The following is a 22,447-nucleotide window of genomic DNA, read 5'->3' as shown; positions in this document are numbered from 1 at the left end:
TTTTTACAAAAGGAGGCAAGCTAGCCTTGTTGGAACGAAGGCAGAAGCTCACTGGCTAACCCTAAAATATAACTACAGCACTGAACTGGCTAGCACACAAACTTTAAGATTGTTGCTATTCCCAAAACCTATTTTTGCCCAGGTACTCTGAAATTAACTTGAAAGCATGATTTTCTATCATGACTCCAAATATTGGACGTCATGTCGTCAGTCAAACACCCCGGAAGTTTTGCATGCTCGTATTCGTTTGCAGAAACATCTTAGTCTTGTAAAAAAAATTCTGAACAGCCCTGCATTTCACATATTTTAGCCTGCCGAGGAAGATTTTCTTCCTGAATCATTCAGTGCTTATAAATGGAAAAAACAGTTCATTTACTTATTAATATTTAAGTTTACTACACGGAAGGGGTGTCTCTGGTGGCGTTTATCCGCCTGTCACATTCTGGTACTATATTACGCCATAACTAGGTGACGACGTCTGGTGTGAACTGCAAATATATTTATGGTACGAAAACTGGAACGCCAGACTCTCACGTTCGTTGTTAATGGCGTTAAGTTTGTACAGTACAGCCCTTAGGGATTCGAACCGATGCTCAACACCTAATTTTATCCCAATTGGCATCAAGCATAATATTCAAAGTGTCTCCGAAGATTCCCAACACTTTCTTGGCGATATTTTCAGACGTTCAGTCTCAGTAACCTCTTGTATATTATTGAAGCAAACTGTGTTTACATCAAACGATGGAAATAACATACAAAAAAATATTAAGGTGAGCATATCAAACAAATCGCTAAGGAACAGGTGCTGCACGGACTCCTCTCCCACCAAGAATACAACTTCCTTGGACCCTGCTAGGAAGTGTAAGTCGTTTAACCTAAGCTTTTGAAGGCTTAAATGATGATGATGATGATGATGATGATGATGATGAGAGAGAGAGAGAGAGAGAGAGAGAGAGAGAGTCATCAATTGGAGCGGCCGAACAATATAATAACAACTTGGGCAGTGCCTAGTTTAAATGTTACGTCTTCAGTACCATTACGTCGTTTGTAGTAAACTTTAACCATCTTAAAGCAATCTTATTCAGCTTAGGAGAGCCTGCTGGCATTGAAGCGATTAATGAAGCCTATATGTAACCTCTGCAATTCGAAAAGCATCTCCCAAACTTAAAACAGTCCCCAACAGTACGAGGAACATTGTACAAAAGCCATCATTGTCAGGCACAGACTGGGGGAAACCTATTATTGACAGACCAATTATTATATATACTAAAACAACAATGTTATTTACCAAAATATATGCAATAAATATCTCACTGCATGTTACTGCACTGGCACTTGCCTATATTACTGTATTCTTATGACTGAAGCAAGCAAAGTGCATTTTAATTTGATTCTTTCCATATAATTATTGGCTGTTTTGTTAAGAATCACGTCCCTCCTTTTCCAGAGTGCTGCTTGTATCGAAGGGATTAACATCCTCAGGCTCCAACACTCACATTAGGCTACATCATATGATGTGGAGTAAGCTAGAATTCTGGAGTTGTGTCGAATATGAGAGTTAATTATAACAGCATTAACACTCTCAGGCTCTTATATTAACTCACATTTTATCATCAGGAGTCAAACTCCTTCACCATCAGCTTTGACAGAGAACAAATTTCTGCATGACTGTAGCTAGATGGAGGCAAGGGAAATGAGGCGAAAAGATAAACAGACGCGCAGAAGGCAAGGAGGAAAGAAAGGATCTATCTATCTATCTATAGCCCGACGCCTTAATCCCGCGAAGGGTGGCCACGGACAAAATGCCTCCAAGTCGCTCTGTCACCCACCATTTGACTGCCCTCCCCCCAACTCACTCCCCCCTCCCTCGTATACTTCTCAACTCCATTCCTCCACCTCATCCTCGGTCTTCTCCCTCCCTTTCCCTCCCTCCACTTCACCCACATACACCCTCTTGGTCAGTATTTCATTCTCCATTCTCTCCATATGTCCAAACCACTTCAGTGTATTTCTCCTAATTTTCTCAACCACATCCACAGCCACCCCACAATGTTCCTTTACTTCTTCGTATGTCAACCTGTCCTTCCATGTCACTCCACATGCTCCTCTCAAGTAACTTATTTCCACTGCTCTCACTCTTGACTTGTTCCCCTCTAGCAAGGTCCAGGCCTCGCTTCCATACGTCAGGGTAGGGATCACAATACTATCATGCAGTGACATTTTAACTTCCATACTCACCTCCCTATTTCTCATCACTGCTTTCAGTGAACCAACAGCCTTCCTTCCCTGCTGTACCCTTTCAAGCACTTCGTCCCCAAAAGTTCCATCCATACTTATCACACTACCCAAGTACTTGAATGCACTCACGTTCTCCATATCCTCACCATCCAACCTCACCGTGCATTGTGTGACTTCATTCCTTTCAAACACCATAAGTTTACTCTTGTTTACATTAACTTTCGGATTCCTCTTCCTTCACACTGTCCCAAAATCATTCACCAAACCTTGCAACTCCCATTCATCTTCATTCAGCAATACTGTATCATCAGCAAACAGCAGCACCAGACTCTTCCACATCTCACCCTCATTCATTAGAGCCACCCCCATGTCCACTGCCCTACCTTGCACCTCCTTTGCAACCCCATCCATGTATATATTAAACAGCCATGGAGACAGCACACATCCCTGTTTCAGTCCCACTTTTAGATCAAAGAATTCAGCTCACCATCCACTCGTACTGTAGCCCTAGCTTCTTCGTACATACTCTTCATAGCACTCAACAATTTCCCCTCCACTCTATATATTCTTAATACTTTCCACATACCTTGCCTATCTATTCTATCATAAGCTTTCTCCAACTCCATGAAGGCAGCATACACTTTCTCTCCCTTCTCTAGATACTTCTCCACTAAACATCTTAGAACAAATATCTGATCTACTCACCCTTTTCCCTTCCTAAATTCCCCTTGTTCATATCCAACTAGCTGCTCTGTTATATGCCTAACCCTGTCAATGAGTATTCTACCACATAATTTTCCAGTCACACTAAGAAGGCAAATACCCCTATAGTAACCACATACTTCTCTCTCCCTTTCTCCTTTGTATAAAGGAACAATTAAACCTGATTTCCAGTCCTCTGGAAAGGATGCAAGCAGGAAAAAAGGACAAATTGAGACAACAGGATGCACGAAGGCCTTGCGTGGACGCACAAATGGACGTCAGGACTGATGAAAATAAAATGGACGCACAAATGGCGGCGACTGGGCCTGGGTTTAAGCACGTAAATCCGAAAAACTTGGACGAATCTGAGAAAAGGGAAAACGAATTATTTCCCATGCAAAACGGATTACCCCCATTTATTAGTGGAGAAAGACATTAGGAAAATATGAGTTGTTTTCACACAAAAACATCTTCCTCATTTTTTAGTGGAAAAAAAAAAAGTTCAAGATGTTGTTGTTGTTGTTGTTGGTTAAAATGATGATGATAATGGCTAAAGAACCACTTGTGAAATTTCCATAAAAGCTCTCAGAAAACAAATAAACAAACAAAACAAAGAAGCCTAAATGTTTGTAACACACTGGGATTATTTATATAAAAAATCCGTGCATCTTTCTAAAGGAAAATAAAATAAAATAAAATTAAATTAAAATAAATCATTCCTGCTCTGCGACAGCGATTGTTCTGCTTTATTTAGTCTTCTGTCACAGACGATTTGGTTTATCTAACGAAATAATTCTGGCACCGAGAGGCTAAACACAACCTCCAACACTCTCATCACAACTTTGACCAATGTTCTTCTTCATTTTGGCTTCCACAAGACGATTTTACCATACTTTAGATCTTCCATACTAAAGTTAATATTATTATTTGTTTTTATCCTTAAACATCTTGGAAGGATTGTTCTGCTTTAGTGCTGTTGACACCAGACCATTCCATTTATTTCCGGGAAACCTCCCGTATCTAAGAGGTAACTAAGCACACACACACACACACACACACACACACACACACACACACACACACACACACACACACACATACAAACAAACAAACAAACACAAACACGTTTATACTTTAATGAAAAAGGGGGGGGGGAGTAGGTCTGACTGCACGAACAGAGTAAGAAACATACAAATTTTTCAAAAGGAACAACAATACCCAATACAGACTCAACGTAAAAGGGCAACAGGAGAAGCTCGGCAAGACAAAACTAACATATTGAATGTCTGAGTCAAAAGAAAGAAAAAAAAAAAAACATGATTTGCAAGCGGACAACCCCAAGAAGCACAGCATGGGCATAAAAAAAAAAAAAAGTAAATAAATTAAGCCAAAGATCAATCATCAAAAAACTATTTACCCTTCCATGATCAGAAAACAAAAAAATCTTTGTGTTCTAGTCAAGGTAACGCCAGACGATTTTGTTCAGCTGAGAGTGAGGATACAAGCCAGAGATGGTTAATACCTGTAACCATTAACCCTTTCATGGTGGGGACAGCTTTAGTGATCTTCTCCAGTTGATGCCAAACAATTACATTCAGTGGAGAGTGAGTCATAGAACCCTGGTTTAAAAGGGAACTGAAACACAAAGACACTGTGTGTGTGCTAAGATAAACATGAAAATATACGAGTAATCTGAAAAAGAAAGTAAAAACTAATACCGTACATCAAATAAGCCAATAAATCACACACACACACACACACACACACACACACACACACACACACACACACACACACACGCACGCACGCACAGGCGCGCGCGCGCGCGCGTATGTAAGAAACAAACGACGCAACCTGTTTGCGGGGGAAAAAGCACAAGAAACGTACATCTCAAAAACAAAAATCTTTCCCTGCAGTTCAGTACCTCACAGTATCCTCCACACTGAGGACAAGATGAAAAAAGTTATCATAAAAAAGTAAAATGAAAATAAATCCTTCCATAAATTCCTGTATCTCAGATCCTTATTTGGACAGATGAAAAATGAGGAAAAAAAAATCTTTCCTCTATATACTTTCGAATATGACAAACTTAACCCATTAGCCCCCAGTGTCCTCAATACATGACGGAAGTGGGCATTTTTAAAATTTAGTAATGAGGGAACCCAGGGGTAGGGACCTATAAGCTTCGCGACTATGAGCCAACAGGCAGAGGGCGGTACGCCTAGCACCCTTCTAGCAAAATCCCTCTTACACGAAATCTGGGATCTAATGGGTTAATAGGAAAAAATATGAAAATATCACCAATAATCTCTCTCTCTCTCTCTCTCTCTCTCTCTCTCTCTCTCTCTCTCTCTCTCTCTCTCTTTAGAGAGAGAGAGAGAGAGAGAGATGATGATGAAGAGAGTTCAAGAATTTTGCAAACAACTGTATGCATCAAACACAATAGTACCAATAGCCAACTTTTCAGTTGACACAAGTGAAATACCAGAGGTAACCCCATACGAAGTACTCCGTAAAGATTTTTGTTAAAAGTATAGAAAGAAGGAAGGCCCCAGGAAAAGATAGAACAGTAGCAAATTTACTGTCGGATGCAGGAGTATAAGTAAAAAAAATAGGTTCGTTCACCTATTTACTCAGTGTATATAAACAAAGAAAAATCCCAAAACATGGTGTAATTCAATAGTCATTTTGCTTTAAAAAAAAAAGGCAACTCAAGTAACTATCGACCCATAAACTTATTACCAGTTATTTAAAAGCTCTTCATTAAAGTCCTTACCAACAGAAGAACAACAAATATGAAGGAAAACGAACCTCATGAGCAGGCAAGATTCCGAAAAGGGTATTTGACTACTGATCGCCTACACACAATGAATCAGCTAACAGAAAAAGCTACAGAATATGATAAACCACTGTGCTTAGGTTTTGTTGATTTCGAAAAGGCTTTCGACTCAGTGGAGCACAGAGTAATTATAAATTCATTGCGTGAACAAGAAGCAAATGAGAACATTGTAAAACTGCTCGAAAACATAATATATAAAGACGGAACTGCTGCAATTTAATTATATAAAGACTCTGAAAATACCAAGTTTAAGAAGGGCGTGCGTCAGGGAGATGCAACTTCACCTAAATTATTTACTGCATGCCTAGAAAGTATGTTCAGAAAGCTAGACCAGGAGAAAAAACGAGCAAACATGGATGGAGAAAACCTAAACCATTTAAGATTTGGTGATGACACTGTCGTAATCTCAGAAACAGCAGAGATATTCCAAGAAATGTTAAATGACCTAAATACGGAGTCTTAAAGTAGGGCTAAAGATGAGCCGGAGTAAAGCCAAAGCAATGTTTAATCCCAATACACCAAAGAGCGTCATCAGAATTACTTGATGCAAAAAGTAAAACTTTCGAAAGATCATGACAGTGAACTAAAAACACGCATTACAGTTGAACGGAAAGCTTTCGGTAAACATAGACACATCAAGAAAAGTAACCTGGCAATATGTATGAAACGAACAGTATATAAAGAATGTACTGTATAATCCCAGCTATGACGTGCAGTTGTGGGACCTGAAAAATGACGAAATCGATGGAAAATCAGCTAATCCATTTTCAGAGAGCAAGGGCAAAATCAGTGTTGAGAATATCTTTAAGAGGAGGGAAAAGATCAACTTGGGTGAGACAGCAGACTGAAGTCAATGACAATACAGAAGTTATAAAAGAACAGAAATGGAGGTGGGCAGGTCATGTACCACGAATAAGGGATAACCGATGGAGCAAGGGGCTAACTGACTGACTGGACTCCAAAAGGTTGTAAGCGTAGCAGAAAAAGGCCAGACAGGAGGTGGAGAAATGAGATTAAAAAAAAAAAAAAAGTCTGCAGGCAAAATGTCGCATAGATTGGCTCAGTCAAGGAATTCATAGAAAAAGGAGGGGGGCGGCGTTTGTTTATATATATATATATATATATATATATATATATATATATATATATATATATATATATATATATATATATCCTCTTTACAACCAGATAACAAATGGTTGTAAAAATGCAAAATGAAAATATAAATGATTTGAAACATTATTCCCCTCCAGTGCCGAATATCACAAGCTGAAAAGTCAACTATGAAGATTATAAAAAAAAAAAAAAAAGTAAATACCGTACCTCATATTCCACATTCATACAATGTCCATGGGCATATAAGAAGTGAAAGAAAAAAAAGTCATTTCTAAACAGTTCATAAATAAAGAATAATTTAGCTCCTTCATTCTGAGCTCTCATAGCTTTACAGACAAGAAAAAAGTGGAAAAGCTAATCAAAATGTTTCCAGTACAAATATTTTTTTAGCACAAACTGTATAGGATAAGTCAAGAAAACATATGAGTAGTTAAGCACATAACCTGTGCAGCCCCATTCCTCAGCAGGCGACTCCATAAAGCCTCTATGGGTTCACAGAGCACGGTAATAATATCAAAGGTTACTCTAACAAATATTCCGTACAAACGCTATGATTAGCCCTAAAACTCCCCATTGCAATGCAGCGCTATTTATTCAGCCCACTTTCCTTCTCCTCCTACTCCAGCATTTGGAGAAAGACCGCATTGTGCCCACTCTGTGGAGTGGAAAAAAAACAGATATTACATTAACCCCTTAACCGCGGGGTGTCACTTTCATGACGCTCGGGAGCAAGGGATCATACCGCAGGGCGTCACTTTTGTGATTCTGTGTTATTTTGAATTCGCCTGGGCTTTCAAGTGGTGGCTTGTATCATCTATCAGTACTACCAGTGTCCAGCTATATTCAGTTCTGCTAATGTCACCTGTACTCCCATCCACTGTTGACAATTTAGCCATTTTTCTCCTGTCCTTGACTCCCCCCCTCCTTACCTCCCCTCCATTACCCTCTCCTTCCACCTGACCAGCTGTGCTGTGCTACACAAATGCTGGACGGATTTTTCCACTCATTTTATCCATTGAAATGTGCCCTTGCCCTATTCTTATACAAAATAATATATAAAAGAAAGAGAAAAGGTAATTGATACTGCCATGCATCTGGAATGGGCTAATTATCACCTGGCAACACCTCATGTGCACTCGTTCGCTAATTTTCCCTGTTTATTTCCCCTTGAAATATGCCATATGACCTGTTCTCATAATAAAAATGTATATAAGAAAGGAATGGAGAAACCTAAGTGATATTTACATTCACCTGGAACTACCAAATTTATTATGTATTGTCTAGATATCCTGCCAATCATTTCATAGCGTATATATTAGCAGCTGTCACCATGCTGACATTGCCAGCCATTCACTGCCCCTAGGCAACAGCATTCAGTTTACTGTCGTCTTTCAAAGTGAAACCACGTCGGATTCGCGCCTGTCCAATTCCGCCGCTTTTTAGCCCCATGCAAATGGCCATGTGACCTCTACCCCTACTAAACCTCGTGTGGAAAGGGGTAAAGGGCTAAGTGACTGCTGTGGAACATGAACTGGCTAATTTATCAATTATAATGATGGACAGTGACTACGATCTTTCTGGTGACTCTAAAACAGTGCAAGTGGAAATGTAAATAATGTGTGAATAATGTGTAAGCAGCAAGTGAAAGCAATGAATGTAAATGTAAGTGAACGGTGGAAAATAGTTTTATAAGTTACTGCAAGTGACAGTGCATAACATAGTGTAAATAAAATAATGTAAATAGAAATGTAAATAAGTAGTAATATAAGAATACGAGTATATATACTAAGAGTAATGAAAGGTAAAGTTTCATTCTAGCATGTATGAATACTGGGAGTTATGAAAGTGAAAGTGACAGATTCGTTCTTCACACTGGTATACAGGACGAGAAAGTGAATGCCTGGAGTGAAAATAAACTACTAGTACTGAAAGAAACTTATAGATAAATATTGTATATATATATATAAATAAGTGTAATAAAGTACTAGGAATATAAAATGTGAGTATGTTTATAAATAATAAATGACAGCTCCGCCTCAGAATACCATCGGGGAACCAGAACAGGAGGAAAGCTTGTATGCTCTCGTAATTTACATTGCTTTCACAGTGTTTTTTTTAGGGGGAATATGGATTCCAAACTACTTGAAATTCATAGAATAGCGTTTGTAGTTATAATATCAGGCAGTGGTAATCATACAGTATTACGGGGTATCGGGAAGTGTAAAGTGGAGACTTCGTTACCCAACTTCAGAAGTCTCCACAAGTCCTATAGCAGACGATGAAGGCTCAACAAACATCCCAGGGGATCTATCTATCTATCTCTCTATTGCCAGACGCCTCAATCCCGTTTGGGGTGGCCACAAACAAATCGCCTCCAAGTCGCCCTGTCCCCCGCCATTTCACTGCCCTGCTCCCAACTCACACACCCCTCTCTCATATACCTCTCCACCCCATCCCTCCATCTCATCCTCGGCCACCCCCTCCCTCTTCCCCCCTCCACCTCACTCACATACATTCTCTTCGTCAGTCTTTAGCTGAAGGTATATGCCATAGGCATATATAATTTTAATATTCTAGGGCTAATAACTGATTTTTGGCAAATATTTTTAAAAAGTCAGTCGGAGCGCGAATATCCTCGCAGGACGCGTAAGGAGCGCAAAAAACAACCCCGCAGTGTAGGGGTTAAAGCTTTCCTTACTTTCTCGAATATGAAGCTTTATTAGCAAGAAACAAACAAAACAAAAAAGAAAAAATACATTCCCTATGTTTGTACTCCCAATGGCGAAGGAGGGAAAATTGATAAATATACTGTACAGTATATCCTCCTGTGCTTGCCTAAATCTTGCATCCTGCATGGGCAAAAAAAACAAACCAAAGGTGGACAAAATTAGTAATTAACCAAGTTTTTCCTATACTCCCTCCTCCACACATCCTCTACAGGCAAAAAATAAGAAAAGTAATTGTAAAAGGAAGTAAGAAATATATATATTTTTTTCATTCTCTAAGTGCACGCAAGCTTTAAATGCAGATAAAAAGTGAGAAAGTTATCTTTTAAATTATACCGTACTTTAAAACTCTTCCCTACATTAGCGACCCTCGCAGGCTCTGAGAGAGGAGGGAGGGGGGGATATAAAACACACACATAAGCACTAGATAGATGCGGGGCCATTAGGGCCGTAATATGGAGCGTCGCATTAAATGCACGGAAGAGAAGCACCTGACGTCCGAAAAAAGAAAAAAATATTGAATGACAGACGCCAGGGCCGTTCCAGATCCTACATCTGAAAACACAATCGCTGTCCTGAACCCTTTCGCTACTGTTCGTATACTACAGCGTTTTATTCAGGCAAACACCAGACAGTTATATTCAGTTGATAGACACTGTAGTAACGAATTAAGCTATGCAGTACATTTAAGTAGTTTTAGGCTCCCACACCTAAGTGTGGAGAGCCGCAGTATTTCCTCCGTTTCTTTCTTCCAAATATTTTTCCAACTTGGCGCTATTTCTTTATGTTTTCACCACTTCGTTTCAGCTTTGGCTCAATTACTCCCTGGGCCCAAGGCATATTGTTGGGGGAGGGGGCTTTTGGGGGGATATATGGGGTCAAAAGTTAAACCAAAAAAATTTAGAAATCTCAAGATCCATTGTTTTTGTATATTCATTAATCATCATTTGCACAGATGTGTATCGATGTACTGTATGTGTGTGGATACCACCTTACATTATCATGAGAATTTTGACAATGTTACCCATTTTATTTTTCCCACCACCTGTCAATTATTATTCAGCTAAGGGAGGACTTTTTCAACTGACAGTTAAAAATTGGTCTTAGTTGTTCTTTAACTATGAGAAGTCTTCTCTAAACCAACAATAACTGCCTGGTGATAGCAACGATATACAAAAACAAATACAGTAACAATATCAGCTTCGCTATCGCGGCTGGTAACTACTTGATAGATGTGGAACAATACGAGCCTTCAAAAAGGAAGCTGGTTAGAATGAAGGACCTTGTGCGTAAAAGGCCTTAGGGAACTACAGTGAGGCATCATATGGAAGCTTCACCAGAAACACCTAGCGTGTGAAGGCCCTTAAAGAGGTGAGGAACCATACGGAGCTCTGTTACAGTGTGTGCAAAAATGCTGTGAGTGTGACTGAGTGACTGCCCCGCTTCTCTATATACTCGTACATCAAGAAATAAAGTAGTGTAGTTTCCTCCTGTGCATTCAGAGAAGTCATGGAAACTGCATTCCAATCCTGTGATATATTTGCTGATTTCGTTGAAATCCACGTGCTCATGTTCCACTTTTTCTGATCGTTTTTATTTTTGGAGGAGGCTGACCCCCCAAGAATCATTGGGGGAGGCACGATTCCCAAATATCGCAATGCGAGTGAGAGTCCGTTGTACAACATTTACTAAGAAATCAGCACCATATCTGTCCTCCTTCCCCCATTTTCTTCCTTTTATAAGTTTTGAGGGCGGCTGAGCCCCCAAAAATAAAGGTGAAAAATTTCTATACAGTGGAAAATGTTATAAAGGAAACAGACGAAATGACCTGGGAAGTTTTGTTGAACCCCGTATGCTCACTTTGCCCGTGTTTCTGATCTTCTTTATAATTAGGAGGAGGACCCAACCCCCCAAGAATCACTGGGGGAATCATGCTGCCCAAATATGGCATTTCGGAGGAGTCCCTTGTACAACATGTACTAAGATATTAAATCCACATCTACCCTCTTTTTACTATTTATGATAATGTATTATTTGAGGAAATGGGTTGGCACCCACTAAAAATCGTGGTTGGAAAATTGCATATAGCTGAAGACCTTCCTAGTATCCCAACGAACTCACCTGGGAAGTTTCATTCAGATCTGTCAAATACCCTAGAAGGAGTTGAAGCACACGCACACACACACACACACACATACACACACACACACACACACACACACAGGCTGAATCTCACGCAGCGGTATAGGACCGTTTTCGAAAATGATTCCATCCTGCTTCGCAAGACTGATAAAATTCTCCTGAAGTTCCCGACTGTGACCTTCATTACAGCCATTATACAAGGTGTCCAGAGAGGAACAGGCATAACTTTGAGAAATGACAGATGAGGTAATTCTAAGCAAACTGTATATTATCTTGTGTTAAAATCTCAACCGTTACGGAGCTACAATTACTGATTACCTTATGGGCGAGAACTGACCTCCTCGTACTTCACTCATGTTATCAGTAACGGGTAAGATTTGGACACGTTACGATATAACATTCTTGGCCTTGAATTACTTCACCTGACATTTCCCAAAGTTATGTCCTACTATATCCTCCCAAAACACCCTATAGATGGATAGATAGATAGTTAGATAGATAGATAGATATAGATATAGATAGTTAGATAGGTAGGTAGACAGACATATAGATAGATAGATAGACTGATATAGATAAGTAGACAGATAGATAGACATTTATATTTATTAATTAAATTACATTTAGGCTATTTATATATATATGCATATATCTTTATTTATTTTTTTATGTAATTTATTTACTGAACTATATATATCTATTTATATTTTTATAAACGGTATGCCTATTTAAATACACACACACACACACACACACACACACATATATATATATATATATATATATATATATATATATATATATATATATATATATATATATATATATATATATAGATATATATATTATTTATATGATCTGGGAAGCAAATGAATGCGAACTACTCTGAAAATAGGAAGTTATTCTGGAAAGAGGTGTGGAAATGTAGATGTGAAAGCAGAAAGAAATGTGATGGTGTGAAGGATGCAGGTGGTAGGTAACTAACCCATGGAGATGAAGTAAGGACCAGATGGAAAGAATATTTTGAAAGCCTAATGAATGGGAATAGAGAGGGCAGAGCGGCTATAAACATGATTGGTTTTAGGGGGGTGCAGAGAAGGAAGGCAGTGTCAGGAGATGTGACACTCGCACAGGTGAAGAGTGCTGTGAAGCGGCTGAAAAATGGGAAAGCAGCTGGGGTTCATGAGGTGTATGCAGAGATGCTTAAGTGTAGTGGAGTGAGTGGAATGAAGTGCTTGGATGATATGTAAGAAGGCATGGATGAGTGAAACTGTGCCTGCAGAGTGGAAAAAGGCCGTGATTGTACCCCTGTACAAAAATATAAATGAGTGAAGTGAGCGCAAGAATTATCAGGGCAGTGTGGTAGGGAAGGTATATGGAGGAATTACTATAGAGAAAGTAAGAGAGATATCAGAAGTCCTAGTGAGTGATGAACAGGGTGGCTTTAGGAGTGGCAAAGGATGTGTGGATCAAGTTTTTGCAGTGATACAGATAGCAGAGAAGGTTTGTGAGAAGGACCATAAGATGTTTATGGCATTCATGGATCTGGAAAAAGCATACGACAAAGAAGACAGAGAGGGATTGTGGAAAATTTTGCGCATGTATGGTGTAGATGGTAAGCTGCTAGGTGCTGTCAAGAGTTTTTATGATGGTAGCGAAGCATGTGTAAGGATTAATGGGCATCTTAGTGAATGGTTCACGATCGGTGTGGGCGTGCGACAAGGTTGTGTGATGTCCCCATGGTTCTTCAATATATTTATGGATGGGGAGATGAGAGAAGTAAAAACACGAGTAATGGAGAGAGGGATGGCGTTGGTAATGAATGGTGATAGATGGAATATGTCAAATTTGTTGTATGCTGATGATCCAGTACTGCTTGCAAATACCGGACAAGAACTTGGTAGGCTAATGCAGAGTTATGCTGATGTCTGTGAGAGTCGTGCCTTGAGAGTAAATGTAGAGAGGAGTAAAGTGATGGTTATTGAGAGAGAAGGTGACTCCCAGTGTGATGTCACAGTGAATAGAGAGAGACTGGAATTGGTGAGAGAATTCAAATACTTGGGTATAGTGATAGAAAAGAGAGCAAAATGTGCAAAAGAAGTTGAAAGTAGAGAGACACAAGGACGAAAAGTAGCTGGTGCAATGAAGGCCTTAATAAGAAACAGGGGCATGAGTGTTGCAGCTGCACGAGGCTTACATGAGCGAGTGTTAGTGCCAACTTTAACATATGGGTGTGAGGCTATCGTGTGGCATGAAAATGAAAAGTCAAGAGTAAGAGCAGTGAAGATGGGACTGCTGAGGAATGTATGTGGAGTACAGAGGGTGGATAGGATACGAAATAATGTGATTCGTGAAAGGTGTTGAGTGAGGAAGTCTGTGGACATCATAATCGAAGAGAGTGTCCTGAGATGGTATGGTCATGTGGAAAGAATGGGTAACAACAGAGTGGTGAAAAAAGGTATACATGAGCGAATTTGAAGGAGGGAGGAGGCGAGGTAGGTCAAGGAGAAGGTGGAGAGATATGGAGGACGAGTGTTTGAGGAAGAGAGGTTTGGAAGTCGGTGAGGCTAGGGAACTGACAAGAGATCGAGCTAGCTGGATGAATGTTGTGAGGAGAAGTGCATGATCAGGGATTTTGGCACCCCGTGTGAGCACGGCAGCATCCGGATTGACTTAATCGGATACGTTGTGTGAAGCTGCAGAATGTGGTGAATGTTTTTGGCGTATCCGGTAGAGCCAGGATTCCGGGGGCTTGAATGATGAGTAAATGGAAGCGTGGCCTATTGGATTGGGCAAGGTTGTGCTGTCTGAACATTGCTACTCCTCACCCTGCCCTTGGTTGGGAAAGGAGATCCGGATGATGATGATGATGATGATGATGATTTATTTATTTACTTTTTTATTTATTTATTTATTTATAGTTACATATATAGTTATGGTTATATGGCTCCAACATGCTTGCATGCGTCGGCCTTGGGCACATAATGGCGGCTCTCCATGCCTCTCGATCTCTGGCAGATTCCCTATCCAGTCCCTTATCCCTGGGGTCACACTGAATGACCTCATCCCAGGTCTTTATCGGTCTACCTATTGTACTCTTATCCCTGACATTTACACTTCTCACTTCCTGCACCCAATTATCATCCCCCATCCTCTCTGCATGCCCAAACCATCACCTCTCCTTTATCTCAACACTAATACACTCCAGTCCCATCCTACCCCTCAACTCTTCCCTCATAAACCTAGCCCCCCCAGGCCTCACACCCTGGGACGTACTGCACATCCACCTAATCATTGTCATATCTGTACGTCTGAGCCTGCGAATATCCTCTTCCTTTACTGCCCAAGTCTCCCTACCATACAGCATTCCACTACTAACTTATGCTGCATACCAAGATCCCATACCATGGAGGGAGAATCCTCTAAATCTCAGGAGAGGCAACAGCTCCTGAACTTCTTCCGATCACTCCTCACTCTAGCCACAGAGCTAGCTCCAGCTCTACCTCTCGCACAAAACATGTCTCCCAAATAACAAAACTTTCCACGCACTCAAGAGACTCATCAGGAAGTTTAGTATTTTCACGCCTGACAGTCTCCACCTGCTCTCCCTAACACAACGCACACATGGGATCAGCATTATCTCGCAGTCTACCTTTCATAGAACTACATCTCTTATGCACCCACTTATCACAGACACTGCACAAGATGAAATTACTTCCCACGTCCTTGTGACAATTAGTACATGGCCACTCTCCCCCTTCTTTGACAGTACCGCCACCAACCCAAGATATCATCACTTTTGTTTTATCTGCATTTACTCCTAAGCCCTGGTGCCCCATACCATCTCTCCACTTCTTAAATCTTCCTCCGCCTTCTTTTCATTCTGTGCAGTCAACATCAAATCATCAGCATACAACATCTCCCGCTGGAGTCCATTTCTGAAGTCACGTGATAGGATTTCAAGTACCATGATAAACAACAAGGGGCTCAATACTGACCCCTGGTGTACATCAACATTCACGGAAAGCTCATCACTCAAATCTCCATTCATCCTTACCTGGGTGCGAGCATCCACATACATGTCCATAATCACCCAAACCAGCCACTCCTCGATCCCATGTTTTCTCATTGCCCCTTTCACAACCACCTCTCTAGGGACTCTGTCAAATGTTTTCTCCAAACCAACAAAAAGTTCAGTTTCCTTTTCTTTTCTATATATACCTATATATATATATATATATATATATATATATATATATATATATATATATATATATATATATATATATATATATATATATATATATATATATGTATATATATACATAATAGATAGATAGATAGGTAAATGTCACTCTCATCTTAAATGTCGGGACAAGTTCACTAGCCTCGGTCTCCTACGCTCCTCATGGGGCAATGTAGGATTGGATGATGGATGGATGGATATATTCAGTATATATATATATATATATATATATATATATATATATATATATATATATATATATATATATATATATATATATATATATATATATATATAATTTTCCTGAAGCTGTCGAACAATGAATATGGCATCAGTGATCCCTTTCCCTGGCATAAACCAAGACTGCATCTCATCAACATTGACTCTTTCACCAATCATACCTTGTAGATCTCTCTCCATTACCTTCATTATCTGGTCTAAAAGCTTTATGCCTCTATAATTTCCTCTTTCCAGGGCATCTCCCTTCCCCTGTACACATTTACAGTTACACTCTTCAGCCAGTCATCTGCGAAAACGCACTTATAATATAATGGTATACAGATAGATAGATAAATAGATAGATACACACACACACACACACACACACACACACAAATATATATACATATATATATATATATATATATATACAAAATAAAATCTTCACTACATCCCCGACTCTCATAACTTCTTTCGTGTTCAAGCTAATGAATTTCCTTTGGGGATGAAACCCAGAAGTGAAAAGGGAGTCTGGCATCAAAGGAGGCTCTTGTGGGGCGTCTTAGGATGCTGGTTCGTAATGTTGACACAAGAAAAAAAAATGGGGAAGGGATGGGAGGGTATGGGGATGGGAGTGCGAGTGATAGGGAAGAGGCGGGGTGTGTGCAGTGGTGTGTGGAGAAGGGAGAATGGGAGAGGAAGAGGAAAAGAGTGTGAAATTACAGTAAGTGTTTGCCGGCTCCTAGGAGACGCAGAGTGGGGGGAGAAAGAAGACGATAAGAGACGGCGAAATGTAGGAGTGAGAGGGACAGGGAGAGGGAGTGAGATGCAACTCAGAGTGTTGGAGGAATATTACAGAATTAGAGTGAGAATGTGAACAAGTGGAAGTTGGTTTGAAGGTAAGAATAGGAGTGGGACTTGAGGATGTAGTGCCAGTCTGATTGTGTCTGTTGGGGGGGGCGAGGGGACAGACAATAGGGGAAGCAAAAAAGGAAGACTGATAGAGGGAGAAACGGTGGAAAGGAGAAAGTGTGTGTAAATGTGAGATTGGCGTAAGAATAAAAGTCGGGGACAAATTAAGAAAAAAAAAAAAGTGAGAGTGGAAGTAGAAAAAAGAGTAAAAGAGATTGTCATCAAGATCTTCGTGGCAAGGAAAAACAAGGATTACAGAGTGGGAGTGAGACTTGGAAAAAAAGGGTGGGTGTGTGAGTGGGAGAAAAAGTTGGAGTGGGTGAGGGTGAGGGTAAAGGTAGGGGTAAGGGAGAATATTAAAATGATAGTGTGACAGTAGGTGTGGAAGAGGGTAAGCGTGATGATTTGGGTCGGAGTGAGGGCGAGAGAGAAAATGTGATTAGGATCAGGAGTTGAAAAATGAGACAGATTTTGGGAAGGTTTTCAGCAAGTTGTTAAATGCTGGGGAAGGAAAGAGAGAGAGAGAGAGAGAGAGAGAGAGAGAGAGAGAGAGAGGGTTGGGGGGAGAGCTATCTGAGAATAGTAGTAGCTTCCTTATTTTGTATATTTTTCATCTGTCTCTTTTCTTATGGGATTTAGTCATTTAGTCAGGCGTTCGTGGTTGTCTGGGTTTTTCGTGGACACTATCATGTAACTATTTTTCAGCCAAATTTATCCATTAACCCTTTCCACCAGGGGACGTCATATTGTACTTTACCCCTAACACGGCCAGGAAATTTTGTCCATTATAGGAGAGATTATTTCAACAGGCGGGTTTTAGACACAGCATTAGTTAACAAATTTTTCTCAATATTGATTCTTCTTAAACTGAATTTACTGGTGGTAGAAAACGTGAATTAAGGATGTCACCCTTTTCCGTAGTCTTCTTGTTATCTGTTTTTATATTGCCGCTAGCAACAGCGAGAAGCAGGGTAATGTTTGGCTGGCTGTGTGTATGTGTTCTTACCTAATTGTTATTACCTAATTGTATCTTTACAGGAATGAGTCAAGCTCGTACTGTCCCGTGTCTTAAACCATATTTATCGTACATATCCTTAAATTTGTGAATTGTTTTGGCACACACTATTTCATTCGGTAGTGCATTGCATTGATCAATTGCTCTGTTTGGGAAACTGAATTTCCTTACGTCTTCATCACCTCTCTTCTTATACAGTTTTTTGCAGTGTCCTCTTGCTGATGCTTCTCCATATGTTAAGTAATCATTTATGTATATTTTTTCCTTCCCTGATATGCACTTATATAGCATTATCATGTCACCTCTTTTCCTTCTCTCCTGTAGTGTTGGTAGATTCAGTTTATTTAGTCTTTCTTCGTAGCTTAGATCCCTTAAGCTTGGTATCCATCTTGTAGCGGCCCTTTGAACTTTTTCAATCTTCTCTATGTGTTTTTTGAGATGGGGACTCCAGACTACTGATGCATATTCCAGGGTTGGTCTAATGAATGATGTTATTATCCTTCTTAGCATGTCTTCATTTATGTATGTGAATGCTATTCTCATATTTGCAAGCAGTGTATACATGTTCCGTACCTTCTCGCTGATGTGGTCAGCCGGAGATAGTCTGTTATTGATAATCACACCTAGGTCTTTCTCTCTTTCTGATGTGTATAGGGTTTTATTTCCTAACTTATAATCCCAATCAGGTCATTTTCCACTTTTACCAAACTTGTGTGTGTGTGTGTGTGTGTGTGTGTGTGTGTGTGTGAGAGAGAGAGAGAGAGAGAGAGACCGCAAAAATTTAGCTTTGATTCAGTTTGGACCAAACATGATGGATGTATTGAAAGTGTCCCCTGGGGTCGACCTACCCTTTTTATAATAACTGGTCAAGGGTCAAACAGGCCAAACGACTTTGATCCGATAGAAACCAAATTTAGGAATGGCTTGAGCCAAGAGGAAGTATAAGGTGATTCTACTTTGATAACAATCAGTCGAAGGTCAAGGTCTTAAGACAAGGTCAGAGATTCGAGCTACTCAAACAATTTTGATCTGATTTGGACCAAACTTGGTGGAAGGGTTAAAGGTTAGAGCAGGGCGAAGATTTTATTTTGTTGAGAATAAGAGGCCAAAGATCAAGGTCACACGGAAAGTTTAACGCAGACAGTTTTGTTCCAAACTGGTCTAAACTTACTAGACGTGTTGAGAGTCTTGTATGGATGAAGTAATTCCATTTTAAGAACAATCTGTCAAAAGTCAGTCACAGGACAAAATCCAGTGTTCAGCTCTTTGACCAGCTTGTGGACACTGATGCTTCATTCTTTGACCTGCTTCATGTTTCATTCATTGTCATTAAGCAACACTCATTTTCATAGTCTATAACTGCTTGTATTAATGACAAAATAAAGAAATGTTTTGTATATAATTCTCCCTTTTCCCGTCTGAAGTTAGAATTTCTCTCTCTCTCTCTCTCTCTCTCTCTCTCTCTCTCTCTCTCTCTCTCTCTCTCTCTCTCTCTCTCTCTCTCTCTCTCTCAATGTATGATATATTGTAAAAGACAAATCTCTGGATTACCATACTCTTCTGTAATTTCTACTTTTTCCCTCTTAAGGTTCCTTATTATTCTCTCGTTTTCCTCTTTGATGTATGCTTTCACATTCTACCCTTCCTTATTTGCCCTTAATTTCTTCTATTACCACATCTTCTCTTTTACATTTCTTCTCTTCTTTCTCTCTCCTATTGCCCTTCAGTTGTCTTCTTTCTTATTTCATCCAGTCCTGTATCGTTCCATTCTACCATAGGCATCAGGGCCCGGGTGTAGACTACTGAGTAAAGACATTTCATGGGAGGGTGACGTGCAGCAAGACCCCGGGTAGCGTTATTTGATAAGCGAACAGCAACCAGTCCGTGAACTAGCCTCACAAGAGACATCCGCCTGGAATGCCTTACGGCCGTAATCTCAAAAATAATCCCTTCCCTAAACTTTCCTTTCCCTTCGAAGGAGTTTTGATTTCCATCGGTATCCAAACAGATTCCCTTAGAAGGGAAGGGAAAATGTTCAGGTTGGTAGCCCTGTTAAGCTAAAACTACCCATCCTGCTGATATCTGGCATGGTGGAGCGTTAGATTTACAAACTAACACATCAGAGCACGCATATCTCGTGCTGGATAATGAAAGCACAACACAGCTGAGATGTGAGACGTCGCCACCACATCCATACTGTTGGTTTGTATTCAGTCATAAATGCCATTCTGGCTAACACGACAGTGGCGTTCACTCCTCAAGACAATATTTTGATAAATTATATTCGCGGAATATTATTATTTTTAATGTTTGTATTTAAATATATACAAGTAGCAATTACAAATCAATATAAGGTTGCAAATCGTGTTAATAAAATTGTGAAGTACCTTTCATCGTCATTTTAAATACATTTAAGACAATAAACTACAAAAGAACGCACAAAAACTGCGAAGAGATTTTTGAAGAGAGGGTCAAATGATTCCGTCAAGCTCCAATAATTTTGGCTGTGCAGTGGGAAGACCTTGTCCTACGAGCAGCTAGGATGTTTTTAAATATAGCAGTTCAGCGAAGGGTGTCCTTCCCATGCATCTAAAAGAGAAGGAAAAGTTTAAAAACACGGGGGTTAGTCCGCTAGACCACCAGGCATCAACTCGCTGGTTGCATGGTTACTACCTGACTCAATCAATGGTTTCATCGGTTGCGGGAATCCATTTGGCCTGTCATTCAGTGTCCAGTCATGTAATGACACCACAAAAATTGAGTAAATGGATGATGGTCGTCCCCATTTTTCCCCTTTCCTTTTTCCATTTTACCTCATTTTATCGTCCATATGATTCCCCCTTTATACTGTACATCCTTTGATTTGTCCAGTTTAATTATAATTCCTCCCTTCCGTCTTTCAGTCCAATTTAATTCTTATATCTGTCATATTTTTCCTATATACCTCTCGTCCATTCTACGACCATAACATCTCATATTTGTACTCCCTTTTCTTTATATATATATATATATATATATATATATATATATATATATATATATATATATATATATATATATATATATATATATACAGATAGATACATAGATGGATAGATATACATATAGATACAAACATACATACATACATATATACAGTACATACATAGATGGATAGATATAGATATAGATACAAACATACATACATACATACATACATACATACATACATGGATAGATATAGATATAGATATATAGATAGATACATACATAGGTAGATTGATAGGTAGGTAGACAGATAGATAGACAGATATACAAATTTATCTACATGTTTATTTGTTTATTAATATTTATATTTATCGCCTGCCTTTAGATGGCGGAGCGATAATGTTTTTGCCTGCCTCTGTGTGTGTGTGTGTGTGTGTGTGTGTGTGTGTGTGTGTGTGTGTGTTTCCATTATAGCTCATGAACGGCTTGAGCTATCAACATGAAACCTTCAGTGTATCAAGATATGGCCAAAATCTTGGCCGAGATCGAAAATGGGCACTCGGTATCAAGGTCAAGTCACCAAAATTGCTGCCAAAGGTCAACTAGTTTTCATCGCCTGCCTTTAGCGTCATTATATCTCATGAACGGCTTGAGCTATCAACATGAAACCTTCAGGGTATCAATATATGACCAAAATCTTGGACGAGTTCGAAAATGGGCACTCGGGGTCAAGGTCAAGGTCACCAAAATTGCTGCCAAACGTCATGTAAGGTAGTTTTTATCGCCCGCCTTTAGCACCATTATATCTTATGAACGGCTTGAGTTATCAACATGAAACCTTCAGGGTATCAAGATATAGTCTAAAATTGGACTTGGCCAACAGCATATTCCGGCGGGCCGTTAGCATTCGGCTTCCGAATGTTTTTCTTTCTTTTTATTTATTCTTTCCTCTTCTGAATGCTTCTGTGTTTCGTTTGATGCCATTTTACCGTTCCTTTGCCGTCGTAATTTGCTCTCCCTCTCTCTCTCTCTCTCTCTCTCTCTCTCTCTCTCTCTCTCTCTCACACACACACACACACACACACACACACACACACTAAAACCCTAATAATATCGGTCAAATTCTATCACAGGTCAGTCAATCAGTACTCACTCACCTCACTGACGGCAATTAAAAGCACTATGTTATTCACCCCCACCCCACGTAGCCCCTACCACCCCCACTACCCAAGTCCTCCCCTATCGTGTTTTGATCTCTCCCATCCCTCTTGTTTTCTCTCCTTTTTCCGTATTTTCCCTCTCTCCGTCCTCTCTAAGCTCCCTCGTAT

This window comes from Coenobita brevimanus, chromosome 101 (genome assembly GCF_032717465.1).
Source record: "Coenobita brevimanus isolate Jiangsu-jjx chromosome 101, ASM3271746v2, whole genome shotgun sequence".
In the NCBI taxonomy this organism is placed as follows: domain Eukaryota; kingdom Metazoa; phylum Arthropoda; class Malacostraca; order Decapoda; family Coenobitidae; genus Coenobita; species Coenobita brevimanus.
Note: the sequence above shows the minus strand (reverse complement) of the source record.